Source organism: Leptonychotes weddellii, chromosome 1 (assembly GCF_054177405.1).
Source record: "Leptonychotes weddellii isolate Sample4059 chromosome 1, ASM5417740v2, whole genome shotgun sequence".
NCBI lineage: Eukaryota > Metazoa > Chordata > Mammalia > Carnivora > Phocidae > Leptonychotes > Leptonychotes weddellii.
Window position 1 is genome coordinate 31,290,859 of NC_138369.1, and position 23,860 is coordinate 31,314,718.

Sequence of the window (23,860 nt, forward strand, 5' to 3'; positions counted from 1 at the left end):
CTCAGGGACGTCTTCCCTGATCCCCAGACAAGGTAACAACCTCTTATTATCTGCTTTAACTTTTATTTCTGTGAATATTTGATTCACGTCTCTCTTCCCCACTAGACTACAAATCCAAGAGAGTAGGAACAACATCTGTGTTTTGCTCACTATGCCACTCCCAGAGCCGAGCACATCTTTCTAAGCACCACAGAGGAGCTCACGAACTATGTGGTTGAGGGAAGGACTCAACAGCGTTGTGCAGCCACCAGCTCAGGCCGGCCCGTGAAAGCCAACTGGGCGATTCTCTCCCTAACTCCATATTCAGAGATGTCAGGTTATAGTTTAAAACTAACCATTGTGGGAATATTTACACCAGAGACATTGGCAAACACAAATAATGGCTGTTTTGTATTTCATTGTCTTTTTGTGTGTGGGCTTTTCTTTCTTTCTTTCTCTCTCTTTCTTTCTTTCTTTCTCTTTCTTTCTTTCTTTCTTTCTCTTTCTTTCTTCTTTCTTTCTCTCTTCCTTCCTTCCTTCCTTCCTTCCTTCCTTCCTTCCTTCCTTCCTTTCTTTCTTTCTTTCTACTGTTTCTCTTGTTTTATATAGCTACTAGAAAGTTAAATAACACGTGTGGCTCCTGTTACATTACTGGCCAGCACTGCTTAGAAAGGGGGAGAGGAGCCTTGGTGTCCTTTACAGAAGCCACACTACCCTCTTTGGTGGTTGAACTCTTCACAAGCATTCCCCAGGTGAAGTGGCCCAGCAAACTAATTCTTCTTAATTCCAGGAATACATTTGTGACAGATTGACAGTAAAACTAGGTTTTGTTTTTTTCAAGAGGTTTCAAATTTCTCAATGACCTCTTAGAAACACATATTGCTAAAATGCTCCTGACAAGCCATCCAAATTGAGATGAATCTGAGTGAGCAGTGGGCTCTAGTCGTCAGCTTCCTGCCTGCTTCCTTAGGAGCACTCACACAGTTAACTGTAGCCAGTCGTTTTTTTTTAGGGCAGTTCACAACAGTGCATGAAATGTGTTTGTCAAGCTAACACCAGGAAAAGCACCTCTCCTTCCAGGGTTAATTTAAGTTAAGACTCCCAGAGGGAAAAGCAGCACCACCTGGACCTCAACCCAGATTCAGCCATCCAGGGTTAGATACAACCTACTCTGGTGAGCCATGAGTGTGATCGTGTGAGTCATCCCAAGGCAAGTCTTCCCTGTTCACTGTGGGGAAGCAGCATTCCCCAATTAACAGAAAGGCTGAACATTGTTGCAGACGCTCTTGCTACTCAGCTGTGAAGTTCAAAATGACTGAGTGAAGCACCAGAGTCCATTGAGGCATTTTACTGGCACGTATGTATTACATCCCTAGGAAAAGAATCCCAGGATTTTCCCTCCTGTGTGTTTTCGTCTTGCTTCTTCATGGTCCATGATGCCAGCTGAGGTTGTCAGGACAATGAAACCAGACTGTGGGACAGGAGCAGGTTGTTCTGCCATTTTTCTAGATCTTCCAGTTGTACATGCAATCTGGGGCTGATCACTCCACACTTGTTTAACCTGCCTGGGAGGTTCACAACAATTTTCTCAGCACTGTGATCATCAATGATGTCAAATTCGCCAACGTAACTGTGCTTCATCATCACAGTGAGAAACCGGACGATGACTTTGGAGCATGGCCTCTCTTTTCAGCATTGTTAATGCTCTTGAGAGCATCTGCCAGGACATTCATGTGCACCATTATGGCAGCACAGAAAGATGGCAGAAAGGGGTTTATTTCATTGTTAAACATTTACCAGCATACCCCTAAGTGAATCCTGCCTAACAATGGAACACATGCAACGCATCCATTTCCATGGCTTCATTAGGCAAATTTTCACTGAAAGTCTTAGCATCCGGCTGTATTTGTGCAAGGAAAGAAAGAAATTTTCATGCAGTTTTTCTCCTAGGCATGACTGGCTCCATGTAACTTCAAGGACGTCTGCTCCAGATGGTTACTGTTCCATTATTTAATAAGTAACAAGAATCAGAGACTGCGAGTTCTGTTGGCACCATGCTCACCACTCCCAGCATTCACGGGCACTTGAGATTCTGGTCCCACAGCCCTCTCAGCAACACGGCAGGACTGAGAAAGGCCTCCAGCCGAGCTGTCTTTGAAACCTCTCCAAGTCCAGACGGGTGCTGATGTGACTGTAATCTTTCCCTAAATTCAGTATTTGAACGTGAATGTATTTTTGTGCATAGGGAAGTGAAGGCTTTCCATGAGATGCTCAGGTTCTGCCCTGTAAGCATCAAGGTACACTGCAGAGAAACTAGTCCCTTCACCTATAAGAAGACTGAAATTACTTTTATGGAAGAAGGAGGTTTGTGAGCATTAGAACATCTCCAAAAACTGCTCTCTGAACCAATCACTGCAGTTAGGTTCTGAAAGAATACTTTAGAATGGGAGGAAATGGTTGAATATATATTAAGTTTAAAAGCAGTCATCTTTTTTCATTTCCAACCCATAGAAAAACCAGAAAAATACACATTTTTCTCTTGCAATCTCTGTATATGGTAACATTTCAGGTTGTTTTCAGGTTCTTCCTTTTTTTTTTTTTTTGGTATTCTTAAATATATGTAGATTTGTAAAAAAAATATTGTGAATTAAATTCAGCAGTTTTTTTCTTTAACACTGACTTTGACTCCATGAAAAATTAGAAGGGTAGTCACTGGTGTGGTCTATTTTATCTCTGTCTTCAGAGGTGAGCACATATTCAAGTCTGGGCCAGTCAGAGAACCACATCCTCCAAACCTCAGTAATTCATCCAGAGGTAGGCATGTGAGCCTTGGAAAGCACTAATAAAAGTCCTTCCATGTGACTTGACAAATGAAAACTGAGAGAAAGCATGTCTCTCTCTTTTGAATTATAAATGGTATGGATATAAATTTGGGCTGCTGGAAGTTTTCTTCCCTTATTTGTAGAGGAATCTTTCTAAAAATGAAGCCAAAATGCCATGAGAAGAGAAATGAGACCTGACCAGTGGTGGTGTCTGGCGCTATTGTTTGATCTCCTGGATCCACCTGTTCCTGAGGCCAAACCCATCACTGGACTTATATAAGCCAATGAACTAACTTGTGGTTTCAGTTAGTTTCAGCTAGATTCTCTCATTGGTAACTGAAACCATTTTTACTAAAAACAAAGACAGAAAGACTGTATGTTATGGCCAAACTAGGGGAACTCTTAGGTTACCTCTAAGTATATGGTCATTTTAACCAAGGCTTGATTTTCATATGAGTGTACAAAAGCAATGCCTTATCACCAAATACTGAATCCAATACAACAAATCAGTTACTATCAATTTGCTCTAGTTACTAAGTGCTGGGATACACACAGATGAATATCAAGGTTTCTATCTTGGTGGGACTTATAAGTAAGTAGAATGGTAAGACAAGAAGGATGATGAGAGAGAGACAGAGAGACAGAAACAGAGACAGAGAAGGTACTCTATAGTAGTGGAAGCCAAGGGACTTACATTGCTAATTCTATCTTTGGAACCAATTTGGATAAGCACATTTTTTTGCCTCTTTTTCTGTCTCTAAAATATGAGTTTAGTAATCCTCCAAGTATAGTCTAGGGGGTCAAAACTATTTTCATAGTAATTTTAAAACACATTTGTCTTTTACAGTCATTCCCTCACAAATAGTTCTCCAAACTACAGGATGAGTAATGACATCATCACTGTAACAGGTAATGGAATATAGGCTTGAATATTCTTGTGCTGTCTGCATTCTTCAAAGGTAGTAGTTTGAAAGGTATAAGTACATATCTTTTCAGAGATGAACTCAGATTGTTTTCAATACTCCTACTATGCTCTCACCATCGTAACCTCACTGACATCCAACAAATTTTGAAATCCCTGAATTTTCCTTGTATACACACAAAGACACAACTAAAAGGGAGTTTACTAAAAGGCTGGTGGGAAACTTAGAAGTCCCTAGACTATACTTGTCCCATTTTGCAAGAATGTTATAAATTTTTTCAAGAACTCAATTTAAATTTTTATCAAAATTATTTCAGAATTTATATTTTATTCTAAAATGAAAAAAATGTATTTTCTTTATCGAAAGATGGATTGTTGGCTTATAAAAGGGAGATTAAAAGGCTTGCTTTCTGAACCCACAAACACACCAGGTATGTCTGAAGATGTTGGAAAAAATGAAACTGATACCTCAGAGAATTCTGTCTCACGGAAGGGAAGAATATATCGCAAAACACAAAACAGGCAAAGGTGTAAATAACAAAAATACAATATGAACTATCTTTATAGATGTTAACAATGACCTCACTGTGCCTTGTACAACAGAAGATTTTCGGATATTATTATGTGCAAAATTTGGGTGCCAATTGAGACATCACTTTGAGACCAATCATTAAAAGTTTAAAGAAAAAGGAATTGAATATTTTAACCATAGATGTGATAAACTCTTTAAAAGTCAAAAGTTGTTCGATACAGATTTTCAACCTAGAAACAAAGCAGCTACTGAAGCATCTCCCAGGGTAAGCATTTCATTGGTTTGAGAAGCACATACAACACCTGATAAATAAATCCTGTAAGGTTGACAGTGCCCAATGCCCACCGCATGAAAAGTCCATAAAAACAACAGCCACAAGGCCATTTTCCAGGGATACAATAACTCAATGATTTAAAAATTTAGCTGCAAACATAAAGATTGCATTAATATCTCATTTTCAAAAGTGTACTTATATTTTGCAAACAGGTGAATCTGAAGAAGAGCTGGGCTTGCCAGTTAGCTGGCAGCCCTCCATCAGCATTGACTCATCATCACATAGTATCTTTTTCTGTGAATGCTCAGCAAACAGATACAAAAAAGGCTGAAATACTCAAATTTTGAATAACGCTTTGAACTTCATGATTGAGTCCTGGAACAATGGTTTTGACCCTTTCATGTCTAGTGCAAAAACAATGATGGGCCAGACTGCTAGGGTAGCATAGATCCAAGCAAATGGTACCAAGTTTCCTGCAGTCATTATATTTTTCCACTGATAGGCACTCCGAGGAACAAATAATAATCTAAAAGTAAAAATAAACACCAGTTTCATTAAGAATGCTCTAGATGAATCAAATTTCTAATTTTACCAAAGGCTAACCCTCAGTATTCTGTGTGACAAAATGCAAAAGCATTTTTGCTAAATTTTGAAGTACAATGATTGTCTTGAGGAAAGTGCTTATGGGCAACTGTTTGAGTTAAGAGCTCAACTAACTGCTTTCTTTCACAGAGCAGGATCTCAGTTTGAAAGACTACTGACAGACAAACTACGGTTATCCAGACTTGGATATTTGGCTGACAGTTTCTTCAAAATGAACAAAGTGAGATTGCCACATCGAGGAAAACAACTGACAATATGTGTTGCCAACTGTAAAATTTGAAGTTGCAAGTGCAAATGGGAATTTTGGAAAATTTTATAAGCACCACTGTGAGCTTGACATCATGTGTTTTTCTAATGAGATTGGTAGCAATATTTATGTGTGTGATTTTTGATATCTTAATGAGATATGCAATATTTGGAAGATCTGCATAATTCAGTGAACTAGGATTTTCCAAATGCTTGATCCATGATGTTATGGAATCACCCATGGTTCAAGGATCTGTTCAAAGTTCAAGTTAGACCCATACTTTTAATGAAACAGAATATAAACAGTTTATTGATTAGGTTACAGATTCCACACTGAATCTAATCTTTAAGAAACTACCTCTTGTCTTCCCATGGTGATAGCAGAGAGATTGCAAGCTCAGTAGCCCAAGACCATTTCAAACTTTTTCTTGCATCTTGCCTTCTAAAATCCCATTAGAAAAACCAATCACATGGGGTGCCTGGGTGGCTCAATCGTTAAGTGTCTGTCTTCAGCTCAGGTCATGATCCCAGGTTCCTGGGATCGAGCCCCGCATCGGGCTCCCTGCTCAGCGGGAAGCCTGCTTCTCCCTCTCCTACTCCCCCTGCTTGTGTCCCCTCTCTCGCTGTGTCTCTCTCTGTCAAATGAATAAATAAAATCTTAAAAAAAAAAAAAACTAATCACACAGGAGAACCCAGAGTCCAAGTGGAGGAAGGAAAGGGGAGAACAAAGTTACACAACCAACAGTGTGGCTATAGGGTGGGGTGGTACATCGAGGTCATTTTTACAATCAGCTGAGCTATAAGGATCATGGAGCCTGACACTCAGTGCAAAGTGGTTTGCATAAATTAGATCGAATCCTGACAATAACCCTATAATGTGGGTATTTGTGTAAATAAGAATCCTGGATTGCAACGGAATCTTCACACAAACTAGATCAAATAAAAGTGTATTTATTTAGTCACGTACCTGAGAAGTGAAACTGTTAGGGTTATCTAACATGTCTGAGTGGCTGGATGGATCTAGAAGACCACCGGAGGTCTTTGATGCTCTGTCTACAGCACTCAGTTTGGGTTTCCTCGGTATGTTGAATCCATTCTGCAGATGACATTTTCTCTGAAGCCGAAAGAGTTGTCTCACAGCAACTCCAGTCTACAAGATCCTCTGAGTTTGCAAACCTGGAGGAAGACAGGGAGGGTATCTCCCCCAATCGATTTGTTCCCAATGTCCCTAGGAAGCTCTCATTGGCCTGGCATAGATTGCTCATGCATGAAAAGGAGTCCCGAAGCCAAGAGGGTTTGCAAACTGCTGAACAAGGTCATTGCTAAGGCCCCTTCAGTTCTAAAATTCTAAAATTATTCGGGTATTATTTGCTGTCTCCTGGTTGCATTGTAGTAGACTGCACATTTAGAAATACTAAGATCTGATCATTACAGTGTATTTATTGTATCTCATGATATGCCCCACTCACAATGAGCTGGGACAAGTACACATTAAGTACCACTTGGAAGCTGGTGCAGGAGGACGCTGGATGGACCAAGCAGACCCCACAGTTCTAACCTTGTCCCCTTCCTCAAATGAAACAGCAAAACTAGGTTTGTCTTGTAAGAGAACTGTGTTGCCAGTAGAATCACATCTTGGGTAGGAAATCTAAATTCACCTATTGATTTTATTATGTACACTTAGATAATCTCTCATTTTTCTCTCCCAAAAGGAAATCCCAGCTTAAAGGAGGGTCAGTTGGTTAATCCATTATGCCAGATCCAGCCAACTGGTGGGAGCTTCCAGGATGGTCAGACTGTGAAGGGTCTTGAGGCCAAGGAGAAGTTGGCATTGACCGAAATGTCTGCCATGGATACAGAAGAGAGGAATGGTGGATATGTGCCTTTCCTAACTCAGCTTGGCTTTGCCTTCAGGACCTAACTAAAACACCAGAAATCTTTACATAAGCACTGCACAAAATAGGATTTAATAATTTAAGCAGAAATAAGCAGTACCTACTGAACTAATTTTATAAACTCAAATCAAATAGTCACAAATGTCTCATTCCTTTGTTCGTTCTGTAAACATTGATTAAAAGCCTACCTTAGTCATGCACTATCCCCGGTCCTAGCGAAAACGAGAGGTCTCAAATTTGCTCCAGGTCCCCAGACACCATACAGCCTAAGCTCAAAAAGCCTAAAATTTTGTTTTCTATAAAAGGACTAGCCCTGGCCCTAGGTAAGTTTTGAAGGGCATGTTTTAGGTTATTACTGCTAAACAACAAAGCTGACCCAATAGAATTAATATTATGGAATGATCTCATCCAAAGGCAAACTTCTAACATCCACAATAACTTTTTATTCTTAGACTCTACATACTTTTGGCAGAGGCTCTGAAGGAAATTATATGCACACATTCAATTACCTTTATAGGTACAAATTATCCACTGCTGCCTTCTCTAATGAGAGTAGGACCTACAACTTTTACTTGCCTGAAATGAGACCCATTATATCCTAGAGCAGACATGTAGCCGGATGGGTTAACATTAGCTCCTAAGTGCTGATGGCTTTTATTCTTCTGTTTTGACATGTCTCATGGCAGCATGTTACAAACAGAAGGAATGACCGTGGTAGTCCTCACAGGCTCGTGTAGTATGTGATGGGTGATTTCTGCACTGTCATTAATATTTTGGATCCTCACTCACTGGTTTGGCAAAGAACAAAGTAGTGGTCCGTGTTTGACAGTGGCAATCCTGACTGGCCAAGCTAATTACGTTGAAAGGGAACACTTGTTCTCCAAAGATCCTGCTGGGGACACAGCTCACGATGAAGTTTTTACCTGCCCGGTCATGGTTGTTCCATGGCGTGTGCGATCTCACCTTTGCAGGGGTCTTGAAGAAAGCCATGGAAAATAGTGAACACACACAATAAAATGCTTCCAGAATGTTCTCAATTGAGCCAGCTGTGTTTGTCTGCAGACTAGTGTTTAGTAACCACAGGGATAGGAAGATAAATAAGCAGTCGGAAAAATGACAATCCATTACAAGAACAAATCACCTGACCCTTGAACTGTATTTTCTGTTAAAATTTCCCTCATGGTCTTTACGTGTGGGAAGCTGCATGCCTCAAGGAAAGATCATGGGATTTCAGTCAAGCAGCCATGGATGCAAATTCTACCCCTATTTACTAGCTGTGTGCTCTTAGGAGTTTTACCCTGTGTATGTGTAATTTCTCCTCTGTACACCTTGGTTATGATGCTTACCTCACAGGGTTGTTGTAGAGACTGAATAAATAGTAGATGTAAGGTGATGGGCACCGAGCTAGTGCTCAATAGATGTTTTTCTCCTTCCTCTTGGCTCTCTATCACTTTATAGAACTTTCACATTAAGGGGTATTTTTGTTCACTCACCAACTTTTTATAGTTTCTCAATGCCTTTGATTAAAAAAAAAAGACCCAACCCAACAACTAGCATTTAGTTAATACAAGTACCAGATAAAACAATGAAGTGGGATGTTTAAGGGTTTTACTGTATTATTTTTAATTCTACCCAGGACTATCACTCTGCCTCTCTCTTACCACTCTCTGTTCTTTTTAGTAGGCAAACACTCAGGCCACAGCTATTTATCACTTTTGCTGCTGGTGGGGTGACTTGCTCTGTGCACTGTCGAGACTGAAAAGAACAATGACCTGTCATTTCTCCCACCCAGCTTAGCAGGCTCATCTGTCTTCCAGCTGCTGACACCAGCTGCTGTTCACGATTCATGACTAGACTGAACAGCAGTGGTTTTAGAACCCACAGAGGACACGAAGACCATTTGTTCTTTTATTCTAGTTCTTACACAGAGCTCTGGCCAGTTTTACTCTGGCAAACTCAGCATGGTTGGGATGAGCCATGGGCTGTTTCCCAAAGTGCGACCGGATTGCACTGCCCAAACCATCAACTGTCAGCTCTGGCCAATGCTCAACTCTCAGAAGGGCCAAAGAGTTATTTTGGGCAAGGACTAGAGAGGTCCATGAAGAATGGACAAGGAGAGTCCTATTTTCTCTTAGTCTAAGCATCAGAACTCTTGGTCCTCCTCCTCTGTGCTCCCCAAATAGGGTATGAGCCAAAGTATCTCTGTACTCAAAAGGGATAGATTGTGGCTGAATGTGGCCAATGGCTCCTGGCGGGGGGGGGGGGGGGTTTCTCAAGTGTCAGGAGCCAATGGAAGTGGAGCTTGATACAAATGTGTCTAATGGCAATTATTCTCCATCTCCCTCAGTGGTTATGGGGGTCAGGGGAATTTTTCTGGTACTTCTGCACAAATTTGAAAACCACCTAAGAACCTTTTAATTTGTCCAATCAATTGTTCGTGTTTCAGTGAAAAGAATTTTTAAGTTGTCCAATTTTAAGTTGTTCATATTTTGGCAAAAAACAATTCTTGGGGAGTAATTTTCCACAAGTGGCCTTTATTTCTGTATTTTCCCCCTGTGAGTTGCAAAGTAGGGTATTTACAGTTTCTCACTATTTTAATAAGTATAGTTTTGCTTTTTAAGGGCTATATTGGGCTTTGAGAAAATTTGTATTGTGACTGTTTTAGGCAAGCAGCCCTGGGCATTGGAAAGAGTACAGACTTCAAAGCCAGAAGAGAGATTGTGGTTCAAACCTTGGCTCAGTTTTTCTTTTTGATGATGTGACCATGGAAAGTCACTCAATCTTTCAGAGATTCTATTTTTCAGAGAGTCTATTTCCTTGTCTATAAAATGGGGACAATGATATTCAAGTGACTTTCATTGTATATCCTGGATCATTTCCTTTGGGTACCTATCTCTTCCACTCACTTTTTATAAGATTCAGAGTTAACCCCAAAATAGGTTGGAAAATGACCTAATCATGTCTAGAGGCTCCATCTTCTTGGTCATAATCATTAGCTCCGGAATAGACTTATGATCCAGGTTCAGCTAATGAAGGACCACCAAGGGACTTTTCTGCCAGATCCATTGGGAAGATGCCCTTTCTACCTCTGGAATTGCAAGTAGGATGATGAATTCATATGTATTCGCTCAGGGCTTGCTCAGTTTTAACACTGAAGGTCCCACAACCCAAGAAACCTCTCAATCCTAGACATATCAGGGTGGTTGGTCACACAAGTTGCAAGCTGTGAGAGGATTTAAACCTGGAATTGCTATAAAGAACTTCATGGGAAAAAATTGTCTCCACGATCGATCCAACACACAGTGGGAAACAGTTGAGAGATGGAAAGAGACAGAGCATCAAAGATCACATTTGGGCCCCCATATCCAACCTTGCCGCAACTCAGACCTATTAAGTAACCTTGAATTTTTTGCTTCCCAGTTAAATTGACTTTTGCTTGAAATTGTTCCTATGGGCACTCTGTCACTTGCAATCAAGAATCCTTATTATTATAGTAATGGATTATTGTCACGATTTATATAGATTAACCAGATTTATACAAAGCACTAAGCTGAGAGAGAGAGAGAGAGAGACTCCAGGAACATCATCATAGCTCTGGTTAATGGCAAAAAAGGACCCTGACTTATCATCACTTCCTACCTATCCACACCCTTCACCGTGTAACTGTAGCAACCTCCCACTCTGACTTGTCACTTCTTTTAGCCAGTGACCACACATGATGCTTAGGGGACTGAACTTGCTATGGCTCTCTCTTTCTCTCTTCCATCACCATGACAAGGACATGCCTTCTGTTGGAGGATGAGCTCTTCTATTGGAAGATGAGACCCATGGAGCAGAGCCACTCAGCCAATAGCCAGCTAAACCCCACAGATCCCAAACCCCATTCGATTATGAGCTAAATAAATTTGCCTTAGAGTCTGGGGATGATTTATGATAGCACTACTGTGGCCACAGATAACTGACAAAGGAGTCAACATCTATGGAATGCTTACTATGTGCTGGCTACTGATCTAGGAGATTTTATATATATTATATAACTTAATTATTTATATAATATATAAATATGTATTAGTATTACATAATTAACCATCACAAAAACTTCCTGAGATATAAACTTCACTTTCCAGACAAGAAAATTGAGGCACAGTGAAGAAAGGCAGCAGAGCCAGGGCTCAGATACTAGGAAGTCTGACTCTAGAGCACTTTTAACCACAGTGCCATAATCTTGGTCTTTACTGCTCTGCTCATTATATGCACACAATAAATCAGTATTTGAGACAGCAGGCCATGATGCACTAGTGAGTCATGAAATCAATTGATTGGGTCATAACCAGTATTTAGAAACACAGAATAGAAAATATCAGAGTATGGTTTCATGAAACATAGGTTGGTTTTGTATATATTCATATTTATGTTCATACATCCTAAGAAATTCCTTTTTCACAAGAAGCACAATGAAAAAGCTTGAAAGCCATTGCAATAAATGTTAGCTATCCCTAGTATTGCTTCTAAACACTATTAATTAGTCAAATATGGTTTAAATCATGTTTTTATCCCAGTCTCCACCCACCCACGGTTGGTTCTTACTCCCGGAAATAAAGAGCAGTTTCCTGACCTCCCTAGAACAGAGGAGGCAATGTTCTCATAGTCCCTTTAGAGTTGCCGTATTTCACATCTCACCATCTGAACCTGCTTTCTCTCCCTAAGGAGACAGAAAATCCAGTCACTCTGTGAGCCCACAAGATTCCTTTGTGCTAAATGAATATTCTTCAACCAGCCCAGTCAGATGAACAACCATTAGACCAGGCAGGGTAAACCCACCCCAAGAAGACTGTGTACTGGCTGGGAATGTGGACTTTTAAATTGGATGGAAGTTTTTAGGTTGCCTTTGTTCCTCAAGAGGCCTCTGGTAGCTTAAGTGTTTTATTCAGTCAGGGAGCTCTGTAACTAAAATTTATATCAAGTCATCCACACACTCTGAGGATTCATTAAAATCAATGTTGTAATTGATAGGTAGTGAATGGCCATTTTGGACACATCATTTTGCCCATTTTCTCTCTGTTAAATAGTGCCAAGCAAGCAGAAAAGATAGGAAGAGATGTGAAACGTAAAAAATTATGACATAAATAATTCTTCTCCACAATCTTGGTTGTCTGCTATTCTCTGGACCCAACAGGCTACAGTCAGCACTTTTTGTCTTCACTGATACTGAATGCTCTCATGTAGATGGGCATGTTTGACAATTCTATTTTGAAGACCCATTTAGACCAGTATAATGAGTTTATTTTGTTCCCTGATTGGTTTTCACGTGAAGATACAATATGCAGACATTAACCTGATGGTATTCTACATTCTGTATCATATACAACAGCTGCTTTGTAGGCCAAGATCCCACTTGGGATTCTCTGCGGGCCCTCTAGGACATGGAATCGTATCTTATTCAAGAGTTAAAAAATTGTGTAAAGTCAAAAATCTCCTTGGAAAAAAACCCTGAAGTTACCATAAGGTACAGTGTTATTCTATCCATCATTAGGCCAACAGTCAGTTTTTCTTCCAGCCTTGGAACAGATGGCTGGTTCTGTGGTTCACACCAGATGAAGTAGTTGGCTTGTGCTGAGAAACCATGTTGTTTGAGAAATACATCACTTTATGCACCAGATCAGACCTCAGGACAAGAAGCCTCTCACTCAACAAGGAGCACCAGGGACATGAAATCAGCTGAAAGACAGATTGTGTCTACCACCTTAGGCTCATTGTGCTTGTCCATTTCGTGAATGGCTCACTGTTCAGTTGTTTTCTCTCTCATCTTTCTCAAGTCCCGCGGAGCCGGAAGACTTCACTGGCATGGAAATTTTGGCAGCCTCATTAAAGGGAATTAGAAGGCTCAAAATGGCACTAAACAAGTCATGAACAATTACAACACTGTCATCGCAACAGCGCAACCTTGTCTTATCCTGTTGAGAAGGTCTTCACTTAGCAAGCTATTCACTTGACCTTCCTCTGTGCTCTAGTGCAATGTGAACAGAACCATCCTCAGCTCTAACCATGCTCTCATATACTGAATAAACACCTTTCTCCTTCAATCTTTATCCAGTCCAGGCTTTGCTTTTAGCTACTTACAGTGGGGCACTGGTAAGCCAGCTCTTTGAGGGAAAAAGAAAACCCTGATGTGTCATTTTTGCTGATTTGTATAGTGTAAATACTCCCACCAAGGCTACTTTTAAGCCAACAACATGAAGTCACTGAGCGTGAACTTGGAAAGACATGAGCATAATCCGTTTTCTGGAGCTGGTTCCAGAAGCCCCTGGTTTCTCTTTCCTTCAGTCTTGCAGTAAATTTTTCCTCCCTCTCCATGGTGTCCCCTGACCCACTCGGCTCAGTGTTCAACTACTACAACCACAGGTAATATTCCAGATACCGGACACAATTTCACAGCACATCTATGAAAGCTTTTCAGCACACGGGTGTGGAGGATACACCGGCTGAGTCAAGGCTGTGGGTAGTTGCCAGGGAATATAACTCTTTGCTCTTAACAGATATTCAAAAATCTACTTTGCATCAGGCCAGAGTAGCAGACACCTGGTTACCTGCTGTTGGCTAGCAGAGCTCCTCTGTGAACCCATCAGTGTGTGTCATGGGAGAATGCTCAGGAACAGCTTCATGAAACATGACTACACATACCTCATGGAGGATGTTTTGGTGGTTGCTGCCAGCACCCGGGGCTATCGTCCCTATGGAGGTTTTCATCACTTCTTAATTCCAGGAATGGTTGTACTTCTTATGAGCAATGGGTTCTGATTTGCTTAATTGATCAGGTGTCCTGGTTTTGTTTGTTGCTGTTGTCGTTTTTGTTCGTTTTTGCTTTTTTGTCATTGGCAGCCAAGAAATATTGTCTCGAATTTTCACTCTACTCATAGTAAATGTGTCAGTTGATTATGACATCCTTGTTTCTTAGCTTCATTTCTGCATCCTCCTTTATGCATGCGCTCGTTTGACAAATATTCAAGTGCCCATGTGCCAAATACTGTGCCAGAGGCTTGAGATACTCTTAAAAAAAAAAATAAAAAGATACCTTAACCTCTATACTTTTGGAAAAGGGAGTTAGGCATTAAATAAATGGTCATGCAAATAGACTTCTAAATGGTGCTTAGTGCTCAGAATTTTAAAAACACAGGATGCTAACTTAGGGGTTAGCACGTTGTGCCACTATCATTGTTATTTTTCCTCTTTCATCTCAATTTTTAACTATCCCATCATGGGTTTCGTGTATCCTTAAGAATGAATAGCTTTGGGGTGTCTAGGTGGCTCAGTTAATCAGCTGCCTTTGGCTCAGGTCATGATCGCAGGGTCCTGGGATTGAGCCCCGCAGTGCTCTGGGATAAATAAAATCTTTTTTTACAGATATTTATTTATTTATTTATTTGAGAGATAGAGAAGAATGAGCAAGCACAAGCAAGGGGAAGGGGCAGAGGAAGAGGGACAAGCAGACTTCCTGCTGAGCACGGAGCCTGACACAATTCGGGGCTTGATCCCAGGACCCTGTGGGGCTTGATCCCAGGACCCTGGTATCATGCCCTGAGCCGAAGGCACACATTTAACCAACTGAGCTGCCTAGGCGCCCCTGAATAAATAAAATCTTCTAAAAAATGAATAGCTCTAAGGGTTTTTTAAAAAATAAATAAATGGATGACTAGAGGACCCATGGTAAGTGTCTCCACTCAGACTATAACAGCAGTTGCCATCCAAGAGCAAAGCATGCTCTGGGAAACTCCATATGCATTAAGCAAATTGTAATAAAAATATGATAATAACAATCTTGTGCCAGACATTTTTTTTTTAAGATTTTATTTATTTATTTGACAGAGAGAGAGCGAGAGCAGGAACACAAGCAGGAGAGTGGGAGAGGGAGAAGCAGGCTTCCTGCGGAGCAGGGAGCCCAATGTGGGGCTCGATCCCAGGAAGCTGGGGATCATGACCTGAACCGAAGGCAGACGCTTAACGACTGAGCCACCCAGGCACCCCAGAGGGAGAAACAGACTCCCCGCTGAGCAGGGAGCCCGATGTAGGGCTCGATCCCAGGACCCTGGGATCATGATCTGAGCCAAAGGTAGATGCTTAACCAACTGAGCCACTCAGGTGTCCTCAGACATTGTTTTAAACACGTGTATTTTAGTCATCCTCTAGGACTATTACTGTCTGACATCTCTCAGCAGTCAGCCCTCACCAGGAATTTCCCTTGCTGGAGAAACTTGCATTGCCTAAGATGAAGCCCCTTTACAGGGACAGCCTGTTTCCAAAGAGTGGTGGATGTGAGAGGATAAAGTGGTGGCATCCCACTACAATGTGGTGGTTGGTCCTGGTCACAGGGTCCTGGGATTGAGTGGTCAAGCAGAGGTCTTCCAGCAATTGCCTCCCAGCTTATTTTCTCCTTGACCCATTTCTGTTGTGTACATTCCCTGATACAGCTGATCTGAGGGCACTCCCAGAAAAACTTCCTGCCTCTCATCTTTCTGGAATCTTTTTCCCCCAGACTCCTAACCTGACAATGCATAATTTACATGCAAGCTTCAAATTATTACCCCACTTCACAGATAAAGAAACTGAGGCCTTTATGAAGCAGGATGTGGAATCAATTGCACTCAAGCAACATGGCTATTCCACCTGCCAGACACCCAACAAGTACAATGTGACAGTGATTTATTTCCACCCATTGCCTTTGGCAACAACTTTTTGTGTTTGATTGAGTATTTCAAGGACAAGGAACTCAGTATTTAATAGAACAGTCCATTGCATTGTTATTATTATTATTATTATGTTGTATTAGTCACCATACAGTACATCATTAGTTTTTGATGTAGTGTTCCATAATTCATTGTTTGCGTATAACACCCAGTGCTCCATGCAATATGTGCCCTCCTTAATACCCATCACCGGGCTAACCCACCCCCCACCTCCCCAAAACCCTCAGTTCATTTCCCAGAGTCCATAGTCTATTATGGTTCATCTCCCCCTCTGATTCCCACCCCCTTCTTTTTTCCCTTCCTTCTCCTAATATCCTCTGTGCTATTGCTTATGTTCCACAAATAAGTGAAACCATATGATAATTGTCTTCTCTGATTGACTTATTTCATGTAGCATAATCTCCTCCAGTTCCATCCATGTCAATGTGAAAGTTGGGTATTCATCCTTTCTGATGGCTGAGTAATAGTCCATTGTATATATGGACCACATCTTCTTTATCCATTCATCTGTTAAAGGGCATCTCGGCTCTTTCCACAGTTTGGCTATTGTGGACATTGCTGCTATGAACATTGGAGTGCATATGGCCTATCTTTTCACTACATCTGTGTCTTTGGGGTAAATACCCAGTAGTGAAATTGCTGTCCATTGCACTGTTGCTCAAATCTAATGATTAGAACTGTTTTGCTATATGGGGCGCCTGGGTGGCTCAGTCAGTTAAGCGTCTGCCTTCGGCTCAGGTTGTGATCCCAGGGTCCTGGGATCGAGCCCCACATCGGGCTCCCTGCTCGGTGGGAAGCCTGCTTCTCCCTCTCCCACTCCCCCCTGCTTGTGTTCTCTCTCTCACTGTGTCTCTGTCAAATAAATAAATAAAATCTTTTAAAAAAAAAAAAAAGAACTGTTTTGCTATAGAAAGCCAAAATCTGTCTTAACTTCTGCCCATTGGTCTAACTTCTGTGGTTTATCGTGATGCAACATGATTTTCCAAATATTTGAAGGAAATTACCATGACTCATTTATTCTTTGCTTCATTGTAAGCCAGAACCAATTCAAGTGTGGTCCCTGGACCAGCAGCAGAAGCACCTGGGAGCTTGTTATAAATGAAAATTCTTGGGTCCACCTACAACACCAGAATGCCTTCGGGTGGAGTCCAGAGCTCCATGACTACATAAGCCCTCTGGGTGATTCTGATGTCTGCCACCAGAAGCAGATTTGAGAAGATGACTTCTCAGTCATGCAGTGCCCAAACCCATACATGAGGTACTTGGAATTCTCCAAAACATTCAGGAGTTGGCTGTTTTACCTCTGGGGAAAATCATAGCCAAGTATTAAAAAACTGTCCATTTTTTGGTCTGTTCACACATGTCTTTTGAGTGCTTTGGATCCTCCCAACTTCAAATCAAATGAGTCATCCACTGTGTTTTGACCCTAAAGCCTGATCTAAGAAGTGACACTAATAGATGCCTGCTAATCACTCACTTGTGTAAACAGATGGTAGCTAATTGGACCTATTGAAATTTATGATTCTTTCATGATCCTACTGCTATGCCTGTTTAGCCAATCCTGGAAATAGCTGCTGATGGGGCTCTCAATCCTACTCTGATAAATTGTGACAGGCCACTTTGTTAGACTAGGTTCATCTTTGGGCTAGTTCTTACCAAGAACGCCATTGAATGTGTTTGAGCTCTTACTAGGCGACAGACCCCGTGCTCAGGCTTTGCAGGTCCTGTCTCATTGAACACTCTCAATGACAAATGAGGAATCTGAACCTTAAAGAGATTTTGCTGTTGTCTAAGGTCACAAAGCTGAGAAAGGGCAGACCTCGGAGTTGAAGCAGATCTTTTTTTTCTTTTTTTTTTCTTTTTTCAGAGCCCACGCCCTCTGCCTCCGTGCCTTGGTTCTCAGGTTTTAGGTATTGTATTGGTTAGTTATCTATTGCAGAGTAACAAACTACTATAAACTTAGCATCTTAAAACAATACACACTGTTATCTTACAGTTTATTTTATTTTATTTTATTTTTTATTATTATGGTTCAATTAGCCAGCATATAGTACATCATTAGTTTTTGATGTCGTGTTCAACGATTCATTAGTTGCATATAACACCCAGTACTCATCACCGCACATGCCCTCCTTAATACCCATCACTCTGTTACCCCATCTCCCCACCCCCTCCCTTCTGTAACCCTCAGTTTGGTTCCCAGAGTCCAGAGTCTCTCATGGTTTGTCTCCCTCTCTGATTTCTTCCCATTCAGTTTTCCCTCCCTCCCCCTATGATCCTCTGTGCTATTCCTTATGTTCCACATATGAATGAAACCATATGATAATTGTCTTTCTCTGCTTGACTTATTTCACTTAGCATAATCCCCTCCAGTTCCAACCAAGTCTATGCAAATGGTGGGTATTCATCCTTTCTGATGGCTGAGTAGTATTCCACTGTAAACATGAACCACATTTTCTCTATCCATTCATTTGTTGAAGGACATCTCGGCTACTTCCACCGTTTGGCTATTGTGGACATTGCTGCTATGAACATTGGGGTGCATGTGCCCCTTTTTTCACTCATCTGTGTCTTTGGGGTAAATACCTAGTAGTGCAATTCCTCAGTTGTGTAGTATCTTACAGTTTCTGAGACAGGAATCTGGGTACGGATGGCCTCAGCAGGTTGTCTGCTCCCGAGTTTCAGCAGGCTGCAATCCAGCGGTCAGCTGGGGCTTCATTCTCATCTGCAGGCTTGCCTGGGTGTTCTTCCCAGCCCCCTCAAGTTGTTTGCAGAGTTCCTCTCCCAGCCACTGAAGGACTGAGAGAGTGGTTGTCTTGCTGGCTGTCAGCTGCGGGCCATGCTCAGGTCTAGAGACCCTCCCGATGTTCTTTCTATGTAGCTCTCTCACACACAAGTCTCTCCCTCCTTGTTAAAATGGAGACTTATAAAATGTAACGTAATTATGGGTGTGACATCCCATCATCTTTGCCCTCTTCGATTGGGTAGAAGCAAGTCACAGTTTTGCCAGGACTCCAAGGGAAGAGATTACGCAAAACTGTGGCCACCACAGGGCAGAAAATCATTAGGGGCACCTGCTTGTCCGTAGAAAATACATTTATAATGATTGTGTAAAACCCAGATTTCTGAACCTCAACCCCAGAGAGTCTGAGTCATAAATTCTATGGGGAGGCCCAAGAACCAGTGTATCTAATAGATACCCAAGGTGTATTGGGAGCCCGGGGGACAGGAGCCCACACCTAGAGAAATGAGGCTATAAACTTGCCCCAAATTACACCTGCAACAATCACCCAATTTGTTTACCTTCTCCTTAAGGATGTTTCTGAGCAGCTGATCACCATTTATTAAAAACCATCCTATTAAATCTTTTTCCTATGTCTTTCTTGGGAAATAAGCCCCGCTTTCAAGTTTGACCACTGGCAGTTAACAGCTATCTACTGGATTTGTTGCTCTGTTGAAATCTCTCCAGGCTCATTTTGCCTGAAGCACGTGCTCCAATTATTCAGAAGTCTTCTCTGCTCTAGGACAGAGTTTAAAGAGGGCAGCTCTTCCTGGCCCATGGCTCTGAAACTGATAGAGAAACTGAGTTAGGGCCCACCAATCCTGTTTGCCTGGAACTGAGAGGCTGCCTGGAATGTGGGACTAAAACTCAGAAAGTCCCAGCTAAACTGAGACAGGCGATCACCCCACCTTTGTTGCTAACACCGAGTTTAAGAAGCAAACAAACAAGTCCAAGGTTGTTTGGGACATTCCTGGAGCATAAGACTTTTAGTGCTCAAACCAGGATAATCCTTGATCACTATAGCAAGGTAAAAAGTGGTGTCCTCACCCCCAAATATCTACATTCCAATCCCTGGAGCCTATTTGAAAGAAAGATACTTGCCAATTGGTTAAATTAAAGATCTAGAGATGAGGATCTTGTTCTGGATTAGCCAGGTGGACCCTAGCACCTGGCAATTACAGGAATGAGCCAGGGAGAAACTGACATGGAGGCGGGGGAGGTAATGTTGCCATGGTGACAGAGGTTCCATTGACGCAGCCACAAGTCAGGGCGTGCCGGTGGCCACCGGAAGCTGGAAGAGGCCAGGAACAGTTTCTCCCCTAGAGCCTCCCAAAGGATCATGACCCAACTGAAATATTATTTTCTTAAGATTTTATTTATTTATTTGAGAGACAGAGAGAACACAAGGAGGGGAGGTGCAGAGGGAGAGAGTCAAGCAGACTCCCCGCTGGGTGAGGAGCCCAATACAGGGCTCGATCCTGGGATCCTGAGATCATGACCTAAGCCGAAGGCAGACACTTAACCGACTGAGCTGCCCAGGTGCCCCATGACCGTACTAAAATCTTGATTTCATCTCAGTGATATTAATTTTGGACTGCTGACCTTCAGAACTGTGCAGGGATAAATTTCCGATATTTTAAGCCACCAAATTTGCGGTAATATATTGCAGCAGTCATAAGAAACAATCACTCTACCCAAGTTCCCTCACTCCCTAAATACCAGTTAGGGTCTTTGGTCTAACTCTGGCTAACTTAAGCAAAACAAACCACTTGTTAAACAAACAGGTATGTAAAATGGAAAGAGAGGAGGTGATTTTGGAGGAAATGCTGAAGGATTGGTCTTGGGGAAGGAACCAGGACAGAAACTAATGGGCAATCTCCGTGGGAGGTGGCTGGCAGGATGAATAAAATCAGCTGCTTCCAGTCTTTGGTTCATTCTGGAATCAAATTCCAGAATAAAACAGCATATCTAATTAGCCTCGTTGGGATAAAGGGAAGGTGAGACATCTTGACTGACAGTTCCTCCATGACTGTATCCAGTGATGTGGAAGGAGTTCATGGAAGCTAAAAACCAAAGATTGTAACTGGATGACTAGGCAAGAAAAAACCAGCAGATATATGCTAGCCTTGCTTCTCAAGTGTGGTTCCCAAAACTGGTAGCATCAGTACCACCTGGGAGCTTGTTACAAATGTGGATTTGGGGACGCCTGGGTGGCTCAGTCAGTTAAGCATCTGCTTTGGCTCAGGTCATGATCCCAGGGTCCTGGGATGGAGTCCCACACTGGGCTCCCTGCCCGGCCGGGAGTCTGCTTCTCCCTTGCCCTCTGCTGCTCCCCCTGCTCGTGCTCTCTCGCTCTTTCTCTGACAAATAAATAAAATCTTAAAAAAAAAGAGAGAAAGAAATGCAGATTTGGCAAACCCATGCCAAATGTACAAAATCAGAAACTCTAAGGTTGGAGCCCAGAAATCTGTGTTTACAAGCCCTCCTGGTGATTCTGAGGCAGACTGAATTTTGAGAGACATTGACTCATCCAAACATTAGATTTGACGAAATCTTCTCCTTATTGTTGTTCTTCTGCCAGCCTAGCTTAAGGTCAGCCTTCTGTCCCTGTTGCCTGAATGACCTCAGTAGTGTTCTAGTTGGTTGGTCTGCTCATTCTTAAGCCGCACAAATCCATCTCCCATTCAGGGTTCAGAATAAACTACATAAAATACATAGACGACCGTGTTATTCCTCTGATTGAAATCCTTTTAAGTGGGAGGTTTTTTCTGATGTGTCTGTCTCTATTTCTGTCTCTCTCCCATCCTATTTGTAATTGCAACAATGTAGCAACCTTTGTTCTTCTAGCTCAGACCCCTGTTATGTTGTATCTCATGTGGCTCTTGTCCCCCAAAGACGGGTGGTGGGTATCACACATTGATCTCCAACCCCTGTCGGGTCCTGGCTCTAGGACTGAGCCCACTTCCTTCCACCTCCTGGTTCTGACCTTCATATAAGCTGGGGACTGAGATCCATCATCCTTTTCCCCATGAAGCCTTCCAGACCTGACAGACCAGCTTAAGTACCCCTCATCCATGCTCCCACAGTACATTATTGTATTATTTACCACATCATCCTGAAAATAACTGTTGATGTGACTGTCTCCCCATTAGTAAATTTCTTGAGGCTGAAGACTGTGGTTTACCCCTATGTTCCCTAGATATCTTGCACAAACGAACCAATCTACATATGCTTGATGGAGTAAAAAAGTGTACAAAGAAATATGATTCTTACTGTTTTGTGAATATGCACTGTGAAGAGCATATTCAGCAACTAGAATGTGGCTCAAATCTTACAAAATGTCAACTCCCCCACTTTCTTATTGTTTTGTATTGTTATCTAGTGTCAGATTTAGAATATACAACTATTCTTTAATTTTGCAACATGTTACAAAGTGAGTAGGTGTTAGCTTGTTCATTGTCTCGTGAGATTTCTAGATTTAGTGGGGCCAGAATAAGGGGAGTTAGTTAAATGTTGCCAATGAAATAAAGTCTAAAGAGAAGTTTAGTTTTGTAAAAATAGCATATTAGTAGTGGAGAGCAGCTCATGGGCTCTTCTGAGACTTTGAGAGCAGGACAGAACTCCAAGATTTCCTTCAATTTCATTTAAATAGCAGAGAAAACACTCTATTTTCTAGCCAAACTTGCCATAACTGGCAGAAGCTATAGGATTTTCAAGTGTTTTTGGCAATGTTTCCAAAAACACATGTGCTTAAATCTCTTCAGAACTAACGCATGTGAATAAATTCATAGCCAAATCTGAAAATGTCAGACATGAGCTTTTTACACCAAAGGATTCTAATCATGGAATGCCTTCACTAGTTTATCATTCCTTTAAACTAAGCTCTGAACAACTTTCCACCATCAGAACAAACATTATTAGTTAAGAACAGAATTAAATGTGAAGGTTGTTTTACTATTTATTTATTTACACGTTGTACTTTTTACTTAAGAATTAGACATTTAACAATAAAGGGTGTTTGAAAGTTTAGGGAATAGAGAAAAAGATTAAAGAAATTATAAGGAAACAATCTCACAAATTCAGAATGTGGGACCTTCAATAAAATAGCTTGCTTGGTCTCTTCAAAAAGTCAGTGTCATTAAAAAAAATTGGTAGAAAAAAACTGGCCTAGAATAAAGACATAACAACCACATGCAAAATGTGAAACTTGATTTGCATTTGAAAACATAGCCATAAAAAGCATTTGGGTGATAATTCAGGAAATTTTAATATAAACTGAGTATAAGATAATACTAGGAAATTATTGATAATTATCTAGGTTTGATAATGGTATTTTGTTTGTGTAGGAGGATGTCCTTATTCTTAGGAGATGTAAGCTGGAGTGTTTGTGGTTAAGCATATGTTGCCTATAATTTACCTTGAAATTGTCCAACTAGAGAAATGAGAGGAAGAAGGGAGGGAAATGAAGAAAAGAATGTTCAAAGTCTTAAATCTATCCTGGAGCCTATTTGGAGCCATGGCTCAGGCAGAAAGAGAGAGAGATGAGGTGAAGGAAGGAAAGAAGGAAGGAAGGAAAGAAGGAAGGAAGAAAGGAAGGAAAGAAGGAAGGAAGGAAGGAAGGGAAGGAGGGAGGGAGGAAAGAAGGAAGGAAGGACTGAAAGAAGGAGGAAAGAAGGAAAGAGAAGAAAGAAAAAATAGTTAAATCTGTGTTATGTGATGAGTGAATGAGTATTTGCTGATTTTCAACTTTTGTGTATGTTTGTCTATTAATAAATTTAAGGAAAAAAGAGCAGGCACTTTGTTTTGTTTGTTTGTTTATTTTAAGTAGGTTCCACAGCCAATGTGGAGCCCAACGTGGAGCCCAATGTGGAGCCCAACTTGGGGCTTGAACTCAAGACCCTGAGATCAAGACCTGAGCTGAGATCAAGTCAGACACTTAACTGACTGAGCTACCCAGGTGTCCCAAGGCACTTTGGAGTTAAACCTGTGTCCCTACTCTACCACTTAATAGCTGGACAAGTCACTACTCTTCTCTGCACTTAGATTTTCTCATCTGTAAAGAGA

General features: G+C 41.4%; 1 pseudogene; it reads right to left on the reverse strand.

Annotated features, from left to right (window-relative positions):
• Positions 1 to 494: 494 nt before the first annotated feature.
• LOC145721632 (small ribosomal subunit protein uS8 pseudogene) lies at positions 495 to 4,008 on the reverse strand (annotated as a pseudogene).
• Positions 4,009 to 23,860: the final 19,852 nt, after the last annotated feature.